We start from the raw sequence: 19,687 nt of genomic DNA, 5'->3' as shown, positions 1-19,687 counted from the left end.
ATCTCATTAACACACCCCTCCCCCTGTCTGACCACAACCTACTGACATTCTCTTCCCTCTCCTCTCCTAATGTGCAACCCCCACTCCACAAACTCCCATTGCAGAAATCTCAAACATCTCAACTTACAATCAGTCTCGGAGTCCCTTCTCCCTCTCACATACATAGCTTCCCTTCATGACACAGATGCTGCTGACACTTTTTATAACACCACAATAACAGCAACACTCAATTCGGCTGCCCCGCTCATTCATAACAAAACTCGTACACTCAACAGGCAGCCCTGGCTGACCAGCCTGACCAAAGAATTGAGACGGGCTTCCAGGATCGCTGAGCGGAGATGGAAACAATCCCGCTCTGCCGACCACTTCACTGCATACAAGCAGTCCCTCGCCAGCTTCAAGCCTGCGCTCACTACCACAAAACAAACTTACTTCTCATCTCTCATATCCTCCCTGTCTCACAACCCTAAACAGCTTTTCAACACTTTCAATTCTCTACTCCGTCCCCCAGCACCTCCTCCCTCCCCCCTCATTTCTGCTGAAGACTTTGCCTCTTTCTTTAAACAGAAGATCGATACGATCAGAGAAAGCTTTGGCCCACAGCACCCACTGACCCTCTTAGCTGCTCAACCCTGCTCCTCCAAAACCAGCTTCTCCACCATGACAGAAGATCAGCTCTCTACCCTCCAGTCAAGATCACACCTCCCCACCTGCACGCTCGACCCGCTCCCATCCCACCTCATCCCTAACATTTCCACGGTCTTCATCCCAACCCTAACGCACCTCTTCAACCTCTCACTCACAACAGGTGTCTTCCCCTCATCCTTCAAGCATGACAAGATCACACCCATCCTCAAAAAGTCCTCCCTCGACTCATCCTCTGTGTCTAGCTATCGCCCGATATTTCTTCTCCCTTATGCCTCCAAATTGCTGGAGCAACACGTCCATCTTGAACTGTCCTCCCACCTCTCCTCCTGCTCCCTCTTTGATCGGTTACAATCTGGCTTCCATTCCCATCACTCAACTGAAACTGCCCTAACTAAAGTCACCAATGACCTGCTAACTGCCAGGAGCAAGCGACACTACTCTGTCCTCCTTCTCCTGGACCTGTCTTTTGCCTTCAACACTGTAGACCACTCCTTTCTGCTACAAATCCTCTCATCTCTTGGCATCACAGACTTGATCCTTTCCTGGATCTCGTCATTTCTGACAGACAGAACATTCAGTGTCTCCCTCCCCCACACCACCTCCTCACTTCGCCCCTTGTCAGTCGGTGTTCCTCAAGGCTCTGTTCTAGGACAGGAAAGAGAAGGAGATCCAGCTCAACGAAATAGTGAAAAATCCATAGTTTATTTCACTTAAAATATAGTGAAAGGACAAAACATCAGCATACAAAAAAATATTATAAAACCAAGGTCAACGCGTTTCCGGTGACTAAGCACCCTTAATCATGATTAAGGGTGCTTAGTCACCGGAAACGCGTTGACCTTGGTTTTATAATATTTTTTTGTATGCTGATGTTTTGTCCTTTCACTATATTTTAAGTGAAATAAACTATGGATTTTTCACTATTTCGTTGAGCTGGATCTCCTTCTCTTTCCTGTTCGTCTACGCCCTGACACAGCGGTTCCGTGCTCCGAGCTCTTGGGAATGTCGGTATGGTGAGCTGGATTTTGTTTTTTTCTGTTCTAGGACCCCTACTCTTCTCCATTTACACTTTCGGCCTGGGACAGCTCATAGAAACCCACGGGATGCAGTACCATTTCTACGCTGATAACACGCAGATCTACCTATCCGGACCTGACCTCACCTCCTTACTTACCAAAATCCTGCACTGTCTTTCTGCTATTTCAGCCTTCTTTTCTGCTCGCTTTCTACAACTGAGCATGGACAAAACAGAATTTATCATCTTTCCCCCATCTCACTCTACCCCTCCACCAGACCTATCCATCAATGTCAATGGCTGCTCACTTTCCCCAGTCCCACACGCTCGGTGCCTCGGAGTGATCCTCGACTCTGCCCTCTCTTTCAAGCCACATATCCAAGCCTTTGCCTCCTCCTGCCGTCTCAAACTCAAAAATATTTCCCGGATCCGTGCTTTCCTTTACCGTGACACCGCAAAAACGCTAGTGCATGCCCTTATCATCTCCCGCCTCGACTACTGCTACCTCCTACTCTCTGGACTCCCCTCTAGCACTCCGGCACCACTCCAATCCATCCTACACTCTGCTGCCCAACTAATCTACCGGTCTCCCTGCTATTCCCCAGCCTCTCCCCTATGTCAAGCCCTTCACTGGCTTCCTATCGCCCAGAGACTCCAGTTCAAAACCCTCACAATGACATACAAAGCCATCCACAACCTGTCTCCTCCATACATCTGTGACATGGTCTCCCGGTACCTACCTACACGCAACCTCCGATCCTCTCAAGACCTCCTTCTCTACTCCCCTCTCATCTCTTCTTCCCACAACTGCATCCAAGACTTCTCCTGTGCTTCCCCCATACTCTGGAACTCTCTACCCCAACACATCAGACCATCAGACTCTCGCCTACCATAGAAACCTTCAAAAAGAACCTGAAGACTCACCTCTTCTGACAAGCCTACAGCCTGCAGTGATCCTAAACTTACTGAACCGCCGCATGACCTGCCCTACCCTCTCCTAGTGTTTCATCACCCATCCCCTGCAGACTGTGAGCTCTCGCGGGCAGGGTCCTCCCTCCTTATGTACCCGTGTGCCTTGTTATTTGCTCATGTTTAATGTATTTGTCTATATTTTCCCCGTATTCACATGTAAAGCGCCATGAAATAAATGGTGCTATAAAAATGTATAATAATAATGTATAATAATAATAATAATAATGTGCTGGTCAGTCTTTTTCTGTTAGGCCAAAACATGTCCCTTTTGTTGCACTATGTGCTGCAATTTAATATGTTTCCCTAGCTTAGCTCTTGCCTCATCCAACACACATTATCATCATTATATCTCCCAGTGAATGCAAAAAGTGTAAGCTACGAGTATATTAGTGATCAATAAATGATTAGAAAGTGCATTTGCTGCTGTGTTAGTGATGAGCAAATATACTCGTTACTCGAGATTTCCCGAGCACGCTCTGGTGACCTCTGAGTATTTTTTAGTGCTCAGAGATTTAGTTTTCATCACCGCAGCTGAATGATTTACATCTGTTAGCCAGCATAAGTACATGTGGGGGTTGCCTGGTTGCTAGGGAATCCCCACATGTAATCAAGCTGGCTAACAGATGTAAATCAATCAGCTGAGGTGAGGAAAACTAAATCTCCGAGCACTAAAAAATACTCGAAGGACACCCAAGCGTGCTCCGGAAATCTCGAGTAATGAGTATATTCGCTCATAACTAGTTACGATACGTGCACATGGCGTCTTATTCAGGCAGATTCCACTAAAAAAAGGTAAAGAATTAATATATTTACTGCAATCTCAAAACAACATTGTTATGCCAGTTTTCCTTCTTTTGCAACTTCTTCTAACTGCTCCAGGCTTCAAAAACCATGAAGTGGCTAAAAAGTTACCTGTACGTTCTATAGGCAGTTTTCACTTGTAAATCAACACTATTATGTATATAACATACCGTACATGAAAATAGTCACTGGCGGCAAAGACACCGTTAAAACAATTACTAAGATGGCAAGGAAGACGCTTCAGGGTGTTGACATACCCTTAATGAGGTTACAGTATCACAACAAATTGTTTTTCTACAATGCAGTGTCCATAATATTATATATACTTAGAAATAAGGGCAGATATTTTTTTTTTCAAAGATTTTTAGGTTCTTCCCTAGAGATTGCCGGGGACACACAACCGTATTAAAAAATGTCAATTTTATTCAGAAACCTCTGATATTTTTTTCTCACTTGTCATGTGTATGCAATTCTTTTTCACTGCAGCAGCTATTAACAATTTACAAGACCATTTACAGTTTTCTATGTTACAGAATTGCAATATATCGGTAAAAAAACAGTTTTGGTACTATAGCATACAATTTTCTTTACTTAAGCAGCCATAGACTTAAATGGGAAAGAGTAATCTCAGAAGACACTAGTGCATGCTGCTTTATTTTCATGCACAGATTCAATCAGTGAAAAAAATTGCTAATCTGCCCTGCCCCATTGAAAAACGTTGGTCCTAGTGCTGTCTGTTTTTTGTGAATGGGCCCTTAGGGAGAATATGCCAGCCTACAGAGTTCCTAAAGAACTGTAAAAATAACTTATAGGTCTATGTGCCACCATAGAGAGTCATCTTAAAACATATTGCCATGCATATGAGCCCTGGAGGAACTTCATGCCATGTGGCATTATATTCATAACATTTATAACCTCATGGCAATTACAGTTGAAACCAGAAGTTTACATACACTATATATAAAGACACATATGCATGCTTTTCTCAGTATCTGACATGAAATCATCATAAACCTTTCCCGTTTTACGATTGCCATAATTTTTAATATTTGCCAAATGCCAGAATAATGAGAGAGAGAGAATCTTTTAAGACATTTTTATTACTTACTGCAAAGTCAAAAGTTTGCATACACTTCATTAGTATTTGGTACCATTGCCCTTAAACTGGATGACTTGGGTCAAACGTTTGGGATATCCTTCCACAAGCTTCTCACAATAGTTGGTCGAAATTTGGGCCAATTCCTCCTGACAAAACTGATGTAACTGTTCCAGGTTTGTAGGTTGCCTTGCTCGCACCTGCCTTTTCAGCTTTGCCCAAACATTTTCGGTGGGATTGAGATCAGGGCTTTGTGATAGCCACTCCAAAACATTGACTTTGCTATCCGTAAGCCACTTCGTTACCTTTTTGACAGTATACTACGTGTCATTGTCATTTTGGAAGACGCATTTCCGCCCAAGCTTTAACTTCCTGACTGATATCTTGAGATTTTGCTTCAGTAGTGACACATAAGCTTCTTTTCTCATGATTCCATCTATTTTGTGAAGTGCATTAGTCCCTCCTGCAGCAAAACAACCTCTCAACATGGTGCTGTCACCCACGTTTCACAGTTTTGATGGTGTTCTTAGACTTCCAAGCTTCTCCCTTTTTCCTCCAAACGTTAAGATGGGCATTATGCCCTAAAAGTTCAATTTTAGTTTTATCAGACCACAGGACATGTAAATAAAAATGAAGGTCTTTGTTCATGTGTGCATTTGCAAACATTAATCTGGCTTTATTATGTTTCTTTTGGAGTAATGACTTCTTCCTGGCAGAGTGGCCTTTCAGCCCATGTTGATACAGTACTCGTTTCACTGTGGATATTGACACAATCTTACTAGCTTCGACAGCATCTTAACAAGGTCTTTTTCTTTTGTCCTTAGTTTGATATGCACATGTCAGACTAAAGCACTTTCATTTCTTGGACACAGAACCCATCTCCTTCCTGAGTGGTATGATGGCTGGACATTCCCATCTTGTTTGTACTTGCGTATAATTGTTTGTACAGATGAATGAGTCACCTTCAGGTATCTTGAAATTGTACCCAAGGATGAGCCAGACTTGTGCAAGTCCACAATTCCCTCCTGATATCTTGGCTGATTTCTTGAGACGTTCCCATGATGCTACACAAAGAAGCAGTGTGCTTCAGATGTGGATTAAAATACATCCACAGGTGTGTCTCTATTTAACTCAGATGTTGCCAAAAAGATTCACACATGACATCATTATATGGGCAGTCCAGAATTGTTTAAAGGCATAGTAATCTTAGTGTATGCAAACTTTTGACTGCAGTAAGTAATAAAAATTCCTTAAAACATTCTCTCTCTTATTATTCTGGCATTTGGCAAATATTAATAATTATTTTAATTCTAATTGACCTAAAACTGGAAAGGTGTATTCTGATTTCATGTCAGATAATGAGAAAAACATGTATATGTGTCTTTATATATAGTATATGTAAACTTCTGGTTTCACCGGTATGTAATAGGATAGGCCAAGGAATATCATTTCATGTTTATCCGTGGAACTAGTTTCGTGGAAGTGATGAAGCCTATGTGCTGTAATAATCTTGTTAAGGTAGTAGGAGAATATACAGGTATAAAGGATTGTTACATGTTGAGATGCTGAACATATTTCAGAGGGGGAAGATGAGAAATGCTCTTAAAAGGTTCAATGGCATGCAAGAGGTAAAATTCGAGGTTGCTCCTCACATGATCTCAATCTCTTTTAAGAGGAGAAGTCTAAGACACATGGTTGTCTGTTGTAAGTAAAGTCTTTTGTTCAGTTAAATTACTTTACTTTTCCTCATTCACGTCTACATAGAAAGATTGTACCAATTTTCTGGAGTACAATCAATGGAAACTCTTGGGCTATGCAGCCTTGATTCTGCTTTCTACTCTTGTTGAAAGCTCCTTTCATCTTGAACTCTTATGTAGCTTTAAAAAAATGTCTTGTAGTATAAAATTAAAGCCAAACAAAAAGATTAAAGGTGGTTGACTTGGATAAGGAATGGATGTTATCAACAGCCTCATTTTGAGTTGTCTTCAAAAGTTCTCACATAGCATTGTCAGGTCAATTAGAGCAAACAAGAAGCATACTCAAAGGCCTCATAACATTCAATAACTGAATGTCTATATTACTAGTATGGCTCTGACAACCATATTAAAAATAAGTATTGAAAGAGGAATAGTTTTAGTGTATTATTTTTTTTCACAATGTAGATCAGTTAAATCATTTTTTTTATTTTAGATTATAAAAGTCATTTTCTGTATTTTTTTGGACTATAAGATGCACCGGACCATAAGACGCACCTAGGTTTTAGAGAAAGAAATTAGAAAAAAAATTTATGCAAAACATGTGGTCAATTCTGTACTAATATCCCCTATCCTGGTATATATGGTCCCCTCATCCCCATCCTGGTATGCATGGCCCACTCATCCCTATCCTGGTATACAATGCACCCTCATCCTTATCCTGGTATGCATGGCCCACTCATCCCTGTCCTGGTATGCATGGTCTCCTCATCCCTATCCTGGTATGCTTAGCCTCCTCATCCCCATCATGGTATGCTTTGCCTCCTCATCCCCATCATGGTATGCTTGGCCTCCTCATCCCCATCCTGGTATGCATGGCCAACTCATCACCATCCTTGTATGCATGGCCACCTCATCCCCATCCTGGTATTCATGGCCCCCTCATCCCTATTCTAGAATGCTTGGCACCCTTATTCGTAGCCTGGTAGGCATGGCCCCCTCATCCCTATCCTTGTAGGCATGGCCCCCCTCATCCCTATCCTGGTATGTATAACCCCCTCATCCAATTGAGACCCGTTGAAGCACTGGCGTAGGCGAGAAACGGCCGTCTTCACATCCTGCTCACCTCCTTTCATGTTTTACCATCCCGGGCCGTGAACAAGACGGCTTTGTTTTAATGCTTCAATAAAGAATTTGAACCACACCTGGACCGGTGAGTGTTGCCGTATTGTTCTTCATATTCCTTGTTGGTACACTTTTTTCTTACGAGCACCTCTACTGTGGCATCAGGTTCACGTTAACAAGTGGACGGACCGCAGGCAGTTTCTGATCCTGTTGCAGCTGTGCGGTCGTGCTTTTTTGCCTTTTTTGTTTTGGACATAACCCCCTCATCCCAATCCTGGTATGCATGACACCCTCATCCCTATCCTAGTATTCAGGACCCCATCTCTGTCCTGGCAGGGCCGGTGTTAGGGGCAGGCAGACCTGGCAGCCACCTAGGGCCCCTGCTTCTCCAGGGGCCCCCGGCCAGTGGCCTGTATGGGCCCCTGAGTAAGAGGGGCCCAGCACCACCCCCTCCCCTCATTGCGCATTCAACTTATTGGCATCATAGATGCTAATAAAGGTGAAAGCAGTGATGGAGGAGAAAGCATCAGCTGACACTCCCTCTCTCATCACTCCCCTTCTGCCTGTGACTCAGCATGTTTCAGATGAGACGCTGAGGTGCTCTGCAGAAGCCAGAGCAGCAGGGGTACAAGAAGGAGAGGTAACGTGTGTGTGCATTATAGTGTGTGTGGGGGTACTGCACTATACTGTGTGTGGGAGGACTGCACTATTCTGTGTGTATGTGGGGGGCTGCATTGTACTGTGTATGTGGGTGGGCTGCATTGTACTATGTGTGGGGCTGCACTATACTGTTTGTGGGGGCTGCACTGTGTGTGGGAGCTTCACTATACTGTGTGTATGTGGGGGGATTGCACTATACTGTGTGTGGGGGCTGCATTATAATGTGTGGGAGCTGCACTATCATGTGTGTGTCTGTGGGGAGGCTGCATCATACTGTGTGTAGGGCTGAATTATACTCTGAGGGGGCTGCTTTATACTCTGGGGGGTTGCATTATACTCTGAGGGGGTTGAATTATACTCTGGGGGGTTGCCTTATACTCTAGGGGGCTGCTTTATACTCTGAGATGGCTGTTTAAAATCTGGGGGGCTGCATTATACTGTGTGTGTGGGAGGGCTGCATTATACTGTGTGTGAAGGGGGCTGCATTATACTGTGTGTGGGGGCAGAAAAGCTTTCCTCCTAAGTTATTTTTCTGGTGACTTCCATTGGACCAAGATATCCCGTAAGTTGATGTACAACTTTTCAACAAGCCTTAAAATATGACTATGGATATTTAACCAAATCAGGGTTTCCTCCAAAAGACAGAGACACCATAACTGCAGACAGCTGATTTGGAGCTCTTGCCTAACATCAGTGAAGAGCAATGTCAATGTTAGCTGGGTGAAAGGCCTTTGAGGTCAGTCTTGGGAGGTAGTATTTCTCCTTGCAGAGACCGCCAACTGGAGAGCAGAGTCCAGAGAGTGCTCAATATAAAATAACTTACTTGTCCGCTGCCATTACAATGCTGCTTCCCAGGTCCCCTGTCAATCTCTGTAACTTGGTTTTTAGTGATGACATTGCATCATAGACCTATGATCACTGCAATAACTTGCTGCTGTAGGCACCACTGAGATGTCAAGACAAAATCCAAGGAGGCCACTATACGAGGGGCGATCCAAAAGTAATGATAATCAATACTAAACACAATGAATATAGTCAAAAAAAATTTATTTTTCTACATAGTCTCCTAACAAGTCTATACATTTAGTCCATCTCTTTTCTAAGCTTAGAATTCCCTTCGAAAAAAATTCTTGATCTTGACCCTCAAAAAAATCCCCAACAGCTATTGTCATCAAATTTCTTGCCCTGGAGGTGTTCCTTGAGCCGAGGAAAGAGAAAGAAGTCACTGGGGGCTAGATCTAGCGAATAGGGGGGGTGTTCCATCAGTTCAAAGCTCGCTTCTTGAATGGTAGCCATGGCAACTGCAGCTTTGAGAGCCGGCGCGTTATCTTGGGGAAACAGCACTCCAGCCTGCAGTTTGCCGCGCTTTTTCTCCTTGATAGCCCACCGCAATCTTCTTATTTGTTCTGCATAGTAGGAGCCCGTAATAGTGGCTCCCCTCTCCAAATAGTCCACCATAATAATTCCTTCAGTGTCCCAAAAAACGGACGCCATAACCTTCCCTGCTGAGCTTGACACTTTGAATTTCTTCGGCGTCGGTTCGTCGGCTCGTTTCCATGTCATCGATTGTTGTTTAGTTTCGGGATCAAAGTGGTGGATCCAGGTCTCGTCCATGGTCAAAAAACGTGACAAAAAAATTTCCTTGTCTGCTTGGAACTTTTCGAGATTTGCTATTGAAATGTCAACTCGTTTCTTCTTTTGCTCGTCGGTTAACATTTTTAGGACCCAACGCGCGGAGACCTTTCTCATATGCAATTCTTTTGCAAGGATTCTTTGAATACTGCCATATGAGATCCCTGTGACCTCAGCTACATGCCTGATAGTTACTCTTCGATCTGCCAATTCAACTACTTCAACTTTTTTCACGTTTTTTTCATTGAGGGACGTGGATTGGCGTCCTTCACGATGTTCATCTTCCGTCGATGTTCTTCCCAGCTAATATTCCTTGGCCCAGTGTGTAACTGTGGAATATGGAGGAGAAGAGTCCCCTAATGTTTCCACCAAGACGCTGTGTATGTCTTTGGTAGTCATTTTTTTCAAGCAGAGGTATTTGATAACAGCTCTGAGCTTGTTTTTTTTCCATTTTGATGTTCTCTCCTCGGCAGTTCATATTCAAATGAATGTAGCTCCCGGGAATCGTGGTCTATTTAAGTGATTTTTTTCCTGGACTAGTGGGTACCTAAGAGAGAAGAAAACATTTTATTTTAATTTCTGTGTGCAATAGAAATAACCGATTATCATTACTTTTGGATCGCCCCTCGTAAAAGAACCAGTGGGAAATCCAGGAAGAAATAGCACAAGAATGCAGCAGGAAGAGTAAGTAGGAGTATTACCTTACTCCAGTTTGTTATTTTCCACCATTCTAAGCTTTTGATAACACATTTTAAAGAACTGGGCAGCTCTTTAAGTCATATCATGCTGCCAGACATGGACTGAGAATAAATTTAACCCCTTCACCCCAAGCCTATTTTCACCTTCATGACCAGGCCAAAATGTATAATTTATGTGATAATAACTTTGAAACGATTCAATGGATCCCACTGATTCAGAGAATGTTTTTTCGTGATATATTATACTTCATGACAGTGGTAAAATTTGTTTTATGACTTGCATTTATTTGTGAAAAAATAGGAAATTTTGCAATTTTCAAACTCTCAATTTTTATGCCCTTAAGCCAGAGAGTTATGTCACACAAAATAATTAAAAAATAACAATTCCCACATGTCTACTTTGTATCAGCACATTTTTTTAAATATTTTTTTTGTTTTGTTATTTAGTTATAAGGGTTAAAATTTACCAGCGATTTCTCATTTTTCCAACAAAATTTACAAAATAATTTTTTTAGGTACCACATCACATTTGAAGTAACTTTGAGGGGTCTATATGACATACAATACCCCAAAGTGACATCATTCTAAAAACTGCACCCCTCTAGGTACTCAAAACAATATTCAAGAAGATTATTAACCCTTCAGGTGCTTTACAAGAACTTAAAAATTGTGGAAAGAAGAAAATGAACATTTTACTTTTTTAAAATATTTTTTAGATTTTCACAAGGGTAGCAGGAGAAAATGCACTCCAAAAATTGTTCTTCAATTTCCCCTGAGCACGCCAATACTCCATATGTTGGGGTAATATTCTGATTGGATTCACGGCAGGGCTTGGGAGGGAAGGAGTGATGTTTTGGAATGCAGACTTTGATGGAATGGTCTGCAAACCTCAGGTCGCATTTGGAGAACCCCTGATGTGTCTAAACAGTGGAACCCCCCACAAGTGACCTCATTTTAAAAAAAAAACATAAGGGACTTATCTATACCTGTGGCGAGCCACTTGAACCACCAGGTGCTTCACAGAAATGTACAATGTTGAGCCATGAAAATTTTAAAAAATATATTTTTTTTCCACAAAAATGTTTTTAGCCACAATTTTTTCTATTTTCACAAAGGTAACAGGAGAAAATGGATCCTAAAATTTTTTGTGCAATTTTTCTTGAGTTCCTGAGTACGCTGATTCCCCATATATGGGGGGAAACTACTATTTGGGTGCACGGCAGGGATTGGAAGAAGTGAAATTTGGAAATGCAGACTTTGATGGAATGGTCTGCGGGCGTCATGTCACATTTGAAGAGCCCCTGATGTGGCTAAACTGTGGAAACCTCCCACAAGTGATCTTATATTGAAACTGATCTATTGTTTCCTGGTATGTGAATTTCATAATGTAGTGTCATACATGAGTAGTGTAGAGTGCATCAGGTTGGCTTTCGTAAGTTGCATAGTATACATTCGGTTGGCATACATGAGTTTTGTAGAGTGAATGAGGTTGGCATATGTGAGTGGTGTAGAGTGCATCAGGTTGGCATACGTGAGTAGTATAGAGTGCATCAGGTTGGCATACATGAGTAGTATAGAGTGCATCAGGTTGGCATATAAGATTTTGTGTAGTGTACTTCAGGTTGGCATATGCGAGTTAAAAAAAAACCTGCTGTTGCGAAACGCGCGACGGGTGCAGTGGGATATCACTTTTCACCTTGGCGTGGTAATATTATTCCTACTATGTGGGGAAATGATGGATTTAATTATTATTCAATGTTTCTGTGTACCCTTTGGGGCATGTATATTGGTTTATTCATAGTTGATTGGGGCTGTTGATTCCAGATAACTTGTGATCACTGATTTATTCATTCATTCAGCACATCATTATTTTATTCAGGTGTGCTGTTTTATATTATTACATTCTAGAATACTTAATTATTTAGGGTTACTAATTAACTCACACAGCTTATTATTATATAAACCTGGTTTTGTTTTGTTTTTATAAAATGTTGTATTTACGTACTCTGCATCAGTGCCTCATATCCAGCAATATTAGGGGGATTTATTGTAATTGATATATAAATTCTACCTTATCCCTATAATTACCTATTTATCTTCCAACCCATGGTGCACAGTTGATGCTTTTTGTGTATATTCTCTTTGTTGTTTATATTTATTTAGCTAAGTGCCAATTATGCACTTTATTATGCACTTTTTTCTTTTATGGTGAGATCCCCCTGGGTTTTTCAATACCTGTGGTCTCCATTCTTACAGGTATGTGAGTTGTGTAAGTCAGTAGCATTCTTTTATACACAAGACAGGATTGTCGGGTGTTGCATTGAAAGTAATGTCCTTGCATATCCAGTCTGTAACACACTCTGCACTTCTTTTGCAACCTTTCTTTCTTTGTGGTGTAAGGGACCTAACTGGGGAAATGGTACGATGCGAGCACCTTCAGTTCCAGAAGTACTGGGGCTCGCTCCTTCCTGACCTTCAATGATTAGGGCCTTGATTACTGCTTCCTGAAATAGAAGGCACATACCGGTTTGGCCTGCACTTTGTGATTGCACATAAGCATTGTACATTGCTATCTGTACGATGTGCACGGCCAGCTTCTTGTACCACGCTTTGGCTTTTTTTATGGCACTGTATGGCTGGAAGACTTGATCAGAGACATCAACTCCTCCCATGTTCGTATTATACCCTAAAACATAATCTGTTGGTGACCTGTGCAGAAGTACCTCGTACATTGGTGTGGGTGCTGCCATCACCTTGTATAGTGGTCAAGAAAAGGACATCCCTATTGTTCTTGTACTTGACCACCAGAATGTTATTGCTACATTGATCTCTGCTCTCACTCTTTCACAGCAGCTATGCAATTAGCATCTGAGGGTGACATCTGTAATTTTTGCAGACAGTACCGCATGCTGTTGTAGCTCTCACAGAGAGGGATTTGAAGAGTGGTATGCTGGTGTAAAAGTTATCTACATATAGGTGATGACCTTGATCACTCAGTGAGTGCACCTAATCCCACACAATTTTCCCACTCACTGCCATGACAGGGGGACATTCAGGGGGTTCAATCTGGGTGTCCTTCCCTTCATATACTCTAAACTTGTGGTTGTAGCCTGATGTACTCTCACACAGCTTGTAGAGTTTAATTCTGTGCCTGTCCCTCTTACTGGTCAGGTATTGCCAGAATTTGAGTCTCTCCTTGAAATATATTAGGGACTCATCCAAGCAGATGTCCCTTTGGGGACTTGTTGCTGAAGTGATCAATGACCGACCGAACTTTGAAAAGATAGTCAAAGTTTGGGTAATCTCGGGGAAGACAATGTGCATTATCACTATAATGCAAAAATTTGTGGATTACCTCAAATCAAGTACGGGTCATAGACATATGGAACAATTGACTGTTGTATAAAACAACAACACTACAATATTGCCAAAGTTCTGGCTTTTTCACTAACCCCATGTGAAAGACAAGGCTCCAAAACGTCATAATTTCTACTGCGTCTACAGGAGTCCAGTTAGAAAATGATGAATTGCGGTTTTGTGCCAAATATTGCTGGTTGTACAAATTTGTTTGGGCCACCATAAGGTGTACAAAAAAGTCTATTTCTGTGAGGCCAGTGGTGTCAAATTTTTATTCCTGATTGCGCCACAAAATCGTGAATCAGTGGCTCATAATGTTCAGTGGTTAAGGTCCATACGGGGTCAGGGTCATCTGCTAGTTTTGTGCCCTGGGGCGTCTGTATGGTGGTTCAATATCACTTGAAGAAGAGGAGGAGGTTGAAAAATAAAGAAGGTGGCATCCTCTCCGTCACTATCAGTGTTGGAGGCAAAGAAGGCATATGCCTCCTCCATGATTGGTATGAGCCTGATATTTTTTTTTACATATGCAGTGTTTGTGTACAAAATTTTATTCAGGTGTGTTTGTGAGTATTTGAAGTAAACTTCTTTTATTTAGAAGAGAAAAAAAGAAGGAAAGAATCTAGAAAGATAAAGAGAAAAATACAATAAAAGTTTGGTAAAATAAAAAGCAAAATTACTAAATGGATGTCAGTAAAATAAATTACTGAGTGCCCGCAACTATGTGACACTAATCCTGACTATATTCAGTAAAAAATAGTGTAGCAGTTGCCATTTACTACAGTATATTTTTACTGTCTCTAATCTAGTTTTATCAACTAATCTACTTTTTTTAATTATTTTTTCACTCCAATAAAAAAGCAACAATCAGAGGCCAATCAGTGATGTCACTGTGCATCAGTATCAGAAACCAAATAATGGACATTTGATGGGACGTGAGTGCCATTCTTTTCTTCGCCCAGTGTCACTAATCAGCGCTCGGCAGCTGTAGGATGCATGAACGAAAAAAACTGCCAAAAGTCGAGCCATCAAGTACTGATCAGCGATCAAGTACTGATCAGTGCTCAGTAGCAAAAGGGGTTGGCGGAGAGGTGGTTAATAGAGGGGAAAAAGGGAGGAAAGGGAAGAGAAGGGAATTGGGATTAGGAAAATCAGAACTTACGAATGGATGAGGGAAGGATCAGTAACGTCTTCTTTCTTCAACAGCAGCAGGAACACCAGCAGTGATGGCACAGTCTTGAAAAAAATCTGTGGCACAAGGCTCAGGTCAGCAATATAACCACTCTGCACATGTCCGAAGCTAGAATGAGAAAGTGCAGGGAAGTCATAGCAAGGACAGATTGCGTGTGCACTCAATGGTGCTATCAATTTCATCGTACCATTGCACCAATTGGAGCTAGCCCTGTTGATGCTGTCATTGCTCAGCTCTAGCCTATGATCGGTGCTGTTACAGGCTGGACATCAGTGTTTCAGGCAATTTCATTGCCTGAAACGCTGAAAACGCTGTGGTTGGCTGTTCAGAATTGAACAGCCAATCACAGCGATCGTAGTTGGGGGAACGGTGCCACCCGCTGTGATGGCGACTCAATGTGCCCTGCTGCAAGATTCAGCAGGCATCTTAATGTGATCATCATGACTGCGGTTGTGGTGCCACATTAAAGATAGGATGAATCCATATGTTCAAGGTTGGTAAGTACCCATCATCCTGGACATGGTTGTGAAGGGGTTAAGACCTTCCCATATATAACGTAACTTAATATATATATAGTTGTAAAGAGTTGTACACTATGTGAAGCATTAATGCTTTTGACATTTAACATAGGACAGAGGTAAATATTTTTTTTTTATAATTACCCCTCTCTTCCCCTTCTGTATTTTTGGGACACGGTCCTCAATCTATCCTGAAAGAGCTCCTCTTCTGTGCAATGTCCTGGTTTTAGAAGCATTGACGACACTTTCTAAAAGATTTAACTCTCCCTAAATCATCCCATATTTGGAGAGGACGTTTCAATGGGAAAAGCTGGTCTCATTTTCATGAAAAAAGATCTATTGGGTTAGTACTCTTTGCCATCACTAATGACCGTTTACCTATCTGTGGCACTTTCAATAATGGCAAGTAAACGGCGGCAGCGCTGGATAAAGCTTTGCAGAGCTGCTGGTTAAATCCTCTTGTGTAGTTTTGATATCCAAAATGGAAGCTGCGATGCTTCATAAGTCAATTAAAGCATTAGGTAATCTAATTGTGATGCAGCCACAAAGTAGCTTAAAAGCTGTACTGCCAGTGAATAGTACACGGGCCCTTCCCAACCCCCTTTAGTTTGGCTATCCCCCATGGTCTTTATGAAAAAGGCGAATGGAGAAAATACACAGAAGGACAACAATAGGCCCAGAGGGACTTGCTCATGCAGATGTTGGGAAAGCCAGTATTCCTAGCCAGAGGGCAAGAAATACTTTGTGCATAGGGACAGATCTGTATGCCTGTAATATAATCAACAAAGTCAGGGGGGAGGGTCTTGCCAGCACTGAAATTTTGGAATTTGTTTTGCCCTCAGCAAGTCTCTCAATCTTGTCTCTGTTCATTACTTGTAGGGGGGAAAACTGATCAGCAGAAAAATTGTGCAATTAAAGTTACTTATCCTGCAGACATTGACGTGTGATTAACATTCTTCCATATTGCTTTCATTAGCTGCTTTGTTCAGTGAGCGTGGAAAGCAAGAAGGCAAGAATTTCTGGTTGAATTTGGTTTTTCTTTAGTCGGCAATAAAATTCAGAAAATAGAAATAAAAGACATACACTTTCTGCACTTTAGCTCTCATTCAAACGTAATTTTTCTTGTATGCAAAAAATCTGTCGAACTCTCATCACTCATCAGTATATCCCTTTTTCCTTCAGTGATTATCTTGTAAGCAAATTAAAAGTTGCAAAAGTAGGAGTGATCAGAATGGCCAGGCACAGCTGCACTGCTCCGGGACTATGAACAGATGCCGGCTTCGGAACTTTGGGTGCCACTCCGCATAAAGTCCAATAGTAAAACTCCAAATGCAAATATGAGGAAGAAGTGGTACAGGCACTCACAGTCCCATTTATACCCTTTATTTGGAAATCACATAAAAAGAGCAAGGAATTGTGAAGAGGAGATGCAACGGACGACGGCCGTTTCGTGCCGGTGTGCACTTCTCCGGGTCCTAGCCTAAGACCTGTAGAAGGGCACAACGGAGCGAAACTGCAGTCATCCGTTGCGTCTCCTGTTCACACTTCCTTGCTGTTTTTTATGTGATTTTCAAATAAAGCACATAAATGGGACGGTGAGTGCCTGTACCACTTCTTCCTCATATTTGCAAAAAGTTGCAAAGCTTCCCCTGCCCGTTGCAATTTTTAGACTGGAGATCACAAGAATGGTGCACGGATCACATCCCATAGACTTGTATGGATTATTTTGATTTGTAACTCTAAACAAAACAGGTATTATTACTTTACTTTCACCATATTCTACAGCGCTTGACTGACAACATCATCATCCCTATTGGGGCTCAATCTAGATTCCCTATCAGTATGTCTCCGGAGTGTGGGAGGAAATTGGAGAACCTGGAGGAAACCCACGCAAACACGGGGAGAACATACAAACTCCTTGCAGATGTTGTTCTTGGTGGGATTTGAATCCAAGAAGACCCCAGTGCTGCAAAGCCCTATATGTCTCCATGAGTCCAAAGTCCACGGAAAAACACAGACAAGTGAATGGCTTAATGAGCTATACCCTGTACATAGTCTAGCCGTGAAAAACACGAACAGAACATGTATGGGAAAAAATGGATAATGAATAAGGCCTTACTCCACAGTTTGAAGAATGTGTAAATAAAGATTTGTGCCTAAGAGCTGCAAAATGTGCTCATTTTTTTAAAGTCATTCATTTATTTGCTACAAAAAAATTGGTGCTAAGTGCACCACGTATAAGTTAGTGTATGGAATATATATCCAGCTTGTCCATTGGGCTATGGCAAATAAATAATTTTATTTTAATAACTTTGGCTAACACTAGTGATCAATCTGCCTTAGTGCAAAAAAAGGAGTTTATGGGCTCCTAATTTTTCTATATTAAGACACTATCAACAAGTACCTCTGGAATTTTTTTTCTTTTTCTAGATGCACCTTTTTGGCCACCTAATTTTACTGCACTTGTATAACATCCACGAGTTAGGGTAGCATAACACAAGCGTATCAGAAATCATTCAAGATTTCATCCAGAAAAGTGGAACAATTTTTTTCTCCCTTGTCATTGTGTGCAATCCATTTTTTTTTTTACAGCAAAAGCTATTAATCATTTACAGGACGATTTACAGTTTCTATCTTACAGAATTGCTATATATCACTAAAGATTGGATATTATATGGTGTCTCCATATGGCATCTGATTTATTTTTTGCGCACCCATAGACAGGAATGAGTGAATCTTATCTGAGCATGCTGCCATTGTTTTCACACGAAGATTTGCTCATCTGCACTGCTCCATTGAATAACATTGGTCTGTTTTTTTTTTTACAGACAACACGCAAACCAAAAATATGGTCATGTGAATGATTCGTTAACCCCTTAATGACCAGGGGTATTTTTGGTTTTGCATTTTCATTTTTTGCTACCCTTCTTCGCAGACCCGTAACATTTTCAGTTTTTGGTCAAAAAGGCTTGTTTTTTGAGGAATGAATTGTACTTTTGAATGATACCATTGGTTTTACCATATCATGTACTGGGAAACGGGAAAAAAATCCAGGTGCAGTGAAATTGCAAAAAAAAGTGCAATTCCACAATCCTTTTTTGTTTTGCTTTTTTACTATGTTCACTAAATGCTAAAACTGAGCTGCCATTATGATTCTCCAGGTCATTGCAAGATCATAGACACCAAACATGTCTAGGTTCTTTTTTATCTAACTGGTGAAAAAAAATTCCAAATTTTGTTAAAAAATAAATAAATTGCGCCATTTACCGGTACCCGTAGCGTCTCCATTTTTCATGATCTCAAGTTGGGTGAAGGCTTATTTTTTGCATGCCGAGCAGATGTTTTTAAAGATACCATTTTGGTGCAGATACGATCTTTTGATTGCCCATTATTTTATTTTAATGCAATGTTGTGGCGACCAAAAACCTTTATTCTAGCGTTTTGACTCAGAGTTTGACAGAAGCATTTAACAGGTTAACAGCCGCGAATGGTTCGCAATTCCACCTGTGGCTGTTACGGGCACATGGCAGCTGTTTTGAATGGAAAAGATGTAGGCTCACCACTGGAGTCCACATCAAAGTGAGGGTGTCCGACATTGGCATACTATCATGCCCGATGTCAGAAAGGGGTTAAAGATAGAGAATTGCTTCAAAGATGCCTAACAGTTACTGCAGATGCATCCCACGAAACTATTAATACATTTTATCCACTGCGTTAAATTCAAGCTTCACTGTCATTGGTCAATTTGCATTTGCTCTACCATAGAAATCAAAGCAAAAGCAGTAATAAATTGACGTCCTACTTGTTGTATTAACTGTTTCTTGGTAGCCATGAATTATGGTCGTGAACCCTTTTGACTTTGTCTATCTCTATTTGTCATATCATAAGCTTTATCAATTATTTTTATCAAAATATTTAAAAGATGCATCAGGAAGCATTAAAAACTATTTTATCTTCCATTATTTCACAGTAAGAAGGTCATCGTGACCCTTTAGTATTAATCCCGATGACTCCACAACAAAAAAGGAATAAGCCTAGTTTTCCTGGTCACTTTTTATCTACAGATATGTCTGTACTGCGTTTAGATGGGGAGTTGAGTGCTTGTACCTTTTTTTGCAAAAGTCAAATATGTATATTGCAATGTATGCAAAGTGCTGGGTATACTTATTAAATCCATCTATACCTCCCTTCTCTTTTTTCAGATCTGTGGTTTGCAGCTGACGCCAAAGTATATGTGATTTAGGAGCAGATCGTTTTTCTCAGGAAATGCACTTCAACCAGA

At 41.3% G+C, this 19,687-nt stretch overlaps 1 long non-coding RNA gene across 1 annotated transcript in view; it reads left to right on the top strand.

Annotated features, from left to right (window-relative positions):
* The window catches only part of LOC138672286 (uncharacterized), a 120,923-nt gene extending 101,236 nt beyond the window's left edge, over nt 1-19,687 (top strand). Inside the window, exon 3 of the long non-coding RNA XR_011319690.1 lies at nt 19,608-19,687. This is a non-coding gene — a long non-coding RNA (uncharacterized lncRNA). The remainder of the gene's footprint in view (nt 1-19,607) is intronic.

The sequence above is a fragment of the Ranitomeya imitator genome, chromosome 3, assembly GCF_032444005.1.
Source record: "Ranitomeya imitator isolate aRanImi1 chromosome 3, aRanImi1.pri, whole genome shotgun sequence".
Classification (NCBI taxonomy): Eukaryota; Metazoa; Chordata; class Amphibia; order Anura; family Dendrobatidae; genus Ranitomeya; species Ranitomeya imitator.
Note: the sequence above shows the minus strand (reverse complement) of the source record. Positions and strands in the feature narration are given on the sequence as shown.